The 4,350-nt window shown below is 43.5% G+C and overlaps 1 long non-coding RNA gene across 1 annotated transcript; it reads right to left on the bottom strand.

Annotated features, from left to right (window-relative positions):
- Window positions 1–1,238: 1,238 nt before the first annotated feature.
- Window positions 1,239–3,726, bottom strand: LOC130276907 (uncharacterized). The gene is made up of 3 exons (XR_008845290.1): window positions 3,632–3,726; window positions 2,749–2,847; window positions 1,239–1,353 (listed from the first exon to the last, which is right to left on the bottom strand). It is a non-coding gene; the product is annotated as an uncharacterized LOC130276907 (long non-coding RNA).
- Window positions 3,727–4,350: the final 624 nt, after the last annotated feature.

Below are 4,350 nucleotides of genomic sequence, written 5' to 3'. Positions count from 1 at the left end.
TAGGTATGGCAAAAGACCATGCAGTCACTGAAGCTACAATTAACCGCTCTCAACTTGCAAAGTTACTCAGCACAGCGTTGTCATCTTAGCCAATCATCAGCCTCTTGAGGTGTGGAGAAAAAAAGAGCTCTGTCTCCCTCCACCACCCGCAATCTAGCAGGATAAGCCATGGAGTACGCTATTCCTTTGTTGCGCAGGCAGCCTTTGACCGCAGCAAACGTGGCTATGCAGAGTTGCAGGTCAGATGAGAAGTCAAGGAATATAGATACCCGTGCATTTTCATAACGGGTCTCTGGGAGCCTCCGGGTAGAGCGCAAGACCAAATCACGGTCATTACAGTTCAGGAGCCTAACAGTGGCCGCGGTGGAGCGCCCGGGATGGACAGTTTATCTGGGACGCGGTGTGCCCTCTCCACTGCAAATGCGGGCGAAAAGTGCACATCAGGGAACAGGTCTTTGAGCCAGCTCTCTACAAATGCACCAAGGTTTTGCTCCTCTGCACGTTCAGGCATGCCTATAATCCTGATGTTGTTTTGACGCAGCCTGTTCTCTAAATTATCATTCTTCTGCTTTGTCTGCTCCACCTGAGTACATAAAGCAGCAATAGAGTCTGGGAATAGAGTCAGAGTCTGGGAGTCTGAGTACATAAAGCAGCAATAGAGTCTGGGCCCATGGTGTCCTCCAGCATGGAGACTCGCTGCTCCGCCTCCTTCACCCAGTCTCTAAGATTATGCATGTCCTGCCGCAGGAGTCCTACATCCACCCGCACCTCTTCCATCTTGCCCATGAGGGACGTGGTGCTGGTCTGTATAGCTGCAAGCAGCATCTCACTAACCTCCCGTTGAGTCAGCTCAGGGACATCTGATTCCAGCTCCGAGGTGTCAGTTAGTGCAGGCTGGGGTAGAGAGTCAGAGCGGGAGGCCTGGGCCGGCGCCATCTTTTTTTTTTAGCGAACTTTTTTTTAGCTTTTCTGCTGCAGATTTCTCCTGCCTTCGGCTCGGATCTTGCTTAGGGGCCATCTCCTTAGCTTTAGATCTGGTAATCGGTGTCTAGGAAGCCAAGATGGGTATTCAGGATGGAGATTCAGCAGGCTCTAAGCGGGAGCACTCACTCCGTGCGACTGCTCATACCAAGCTGCAGGCCACGTCCCCCCTCGCCCTAAACTTTTAACATGATTACAAAAAAGATTATCTAAAAGCAATCTGTAAAATATTAGTTAACCTACCGGATTACATCTGTTGATGTCTAACTCCTGGCAAACCTTCTTCACTCTGGTTAGGATGGGCTGACCATTTTCTTCATTACATTCATAGTAGCTGCATTTACTGTTAATATTACTGTAAGTCTGTCCAACCTGGGGCACAAATAAAAGATAATTTAATGCTCAGATTACAATGTGGCGTACATATTATGAGTAATTGGCACATGACTAGTAGTTTAGGATGCAGTTTAACACATCAGAGAATTTTTTTTTTATACATATATTTCACAGGTCGATAGTGATAAACTGGGTTTACTAACCGAATGGGGCTCAACTATTTTGGCATTATCAGTTGCTCGTTCAGGCTTTCATAACAGGGTCAAAGCACCCAAAGAGAAGATGTCTAGGGTAGCATTGTTTAGTGTGCACCATCTAAATAAGTGACTTTGCATATTATATAGCTGCTGCAGGAATGCAATATTTCCCCCTGGATCTAGCAGATGCATCCTATGTTAGGCATGTTTTCTGTAACTTCCTCTCCCGTATACATGGTAAAGGATGGCCTGCTGCACACAAATATTTTTATGATGGACCATAGCAAACAACAGTATGTATCATTTACAGAGCAGGAAAAGGGACTCTACAACTACAGACAATAGCATGAATTAGAGCAGCTAATGGCAGGACACTAGATCCCAGCATTGCAGAGTTGGGGATAGCCCTCCCATGCTGTCTCCCCTGTATACGACATGGGGAATAAGATCGAACCATATGACCTCTTGCTAAGGTAAATCAAGTGGAGTGTGGCCTCATTTCCTTTGGACAAGAAAGTAGCAAGGATTGACATAAGGTTATAGGGGATGACATAAGGCAACAAGGTATAATGGGGTGATAGGGTGATAGGGGATAACAAAAGGTTACAGAAAGTTATAGATGGTTCAGAGGAATGTAACTGAGCAAAAACAACAGCTAGAATCATAGGCTGGGAACCACATATGCATATTCACAGCAATTTTGCAATGTCATAACTCAAAACTATGAGAGAACCCACATTGGTGAAAAGTGCTCTGGTTTGTAGCCCCAAAATGATCATTTTGTTGTGGAAATGTGTGGGGTTGAAACACGGGGTCAAGCCCTGAGATTTCCACTCAAGGTATGGTCCTGAAGGACTCCTGCTAATGGGAACGGTGTTTCTGCTGTGTCAAAAGTGCAGGAACTCAGTTCCCATGCGTTCCTGCAGGACTTGAGCCCTGAATTGAAATGTGTGTTTTTAATGCAAATTTCATGCAGATATATGGCAAGAAAGAGTCTGAATATGGACTCATTCAAATGGCATGTATTTAGTATTGGTGCCACGGGTAGCATGGTCTGTAAATATGGCCTTAACAGAAAGTTATGTGATACAGAGAACTAACAAAATATATTAATATGGGTCTGAGCTGGCATATATGGGCATTCTGTTATTCTGGCATCACTGTGACAATCTGTAGAAAGTAATGTGTAGCTGTATAATTTTAAAGAAGTCATTGGACAGTGATTTTTTGTTACCTGAATGTAAATATCAGTTTTGTTATCACTCTTCATAGAACATTGTTTTGCCACACATTCTCCACAGCACTGTCCACTCTTCATTTTGTATTCATAGCCCTAGGATAGAATAAAAAAAAAAAAACAGGCAATGTCATGGGTAATGTGTACAGAAAATATTATATCAAGTTAGCTATACTGTAATTGGTTGTATAATAGAATGCTGTCTATAGATGCTGCTTCTAGAGTAAGAACAGGCAAACATAGATTTAAAGGGGTTATCCAGTAATAGAAAAACACAGCTACTTTCTATCAAAAACTTCTCCCCGTCTGTCTCCAGGTTGGGTGTGGTTCTGCAGCTCAGTTCCATTGAAGTGAATGGAGCCAAGTTGTAAAACCACAACCAACCTGGAGACAGATGTGGAGTTGTTTTTGAAAGAAATTAGCTTTGTGTTTTTTATTCCTGGATAACCCCTTTAAGAAAGAAAAAAAAAAAAAAAGCACATAGGACATGTAAAAACAATTAAAGCCAGGTAACATGAAATTATACAATTATGCAAATAGCCCCAAAATCACTGGCAAAAAACAGACTGTCATCTTTTAAGGCTCCAGTCACATATTGAATCAGCACCTCCCTGTCCGGTGCTGCACAATGTGGACAGGATTTATCACATGTCCAGGTCTTTCATTTCAAGTAACTGCATACAATGGGTGGCAACATTGTAAGCATCTGGTCCTGAACAAATTAAAATGGTGGCAGATAGCCTAAACTATTACATTTGACTTTCACACAATACATAATTTGCCTCCCTTATTTATCTTCTACTGGAAATAATCATGCAAGCAAATATGACTAAGGAAATATAGCTCCAAGAACAATTATTATTATAAAATGTATTCTTACAGGACTGCAGGTAGTGCTACAAACAATTGGGGCACATTTTATCGCATAGAATCCGGAATCACTGTCCTTATCATAGGAACATTGACATGTTTGGCATGCATCTTTTGACTGCGGAATATAAGATCCTCTCTGAAGAAAAACAAATTAAAGTTAATATATACATTTTCATTACATTGGCATCATTGTATGAGCAGTGTTCAGAATGGTGCACACTGCACAATAGATTTGGAACAACCTGCTAGACTTTTTGGATACATAATCTTGCTATCTAGAGACTTCTTAAATTTCTTAAAGAGGTACTCCGACCCAAGACATCTTATCCCCTCTCTAAAGGATAGGGGATAAAATGTCAGATTGCGGGGGTCCTGCCACTGGGGACCCCCGGGATCTCGGCTGCAGCACCCCGCTATTATTAGTGCACAGATCAAACATGCTCCGTGTGTAATGACGGGCGATACAGGGGCCGGAGCATCGTGACGTCACGGCTCCACCCCTCATGACTTCATGGCCCGCCCCCTTAATGCAAGTTTACGGGAGGGGGCGTGACGGCCACCACGCCCCTCCCATAGACTTGTATTGAGGGGCGGGCTTTGACGTAATGAGGGGGCAGAGCCATGACATCACGATGCTCTGGCACCTGTATCGCCCGTCATTACGCACAGAGTGAGTTTGCTCTGTGCAATAATGAAAGCGACATGACCCACACTATCTGACATCTT

Source organism: Hyla sarda, chromosome 6 (assembly GCF_029499605.1).
Source record: "Hyla sarda isolate aHylSar1 chromosome 6, aHylSar1.hap1, whole genome shotgun sequence".
NCBI lineage: Eukaryota > Metazoa > Chordata > Amphibia > Anura > Hylidae > Hyla > Hyla sarda.
Note: the sequence above shows the minus strand (reverse complement) of the source record. Positions and strands in the feature narration are given on the sequence as shown.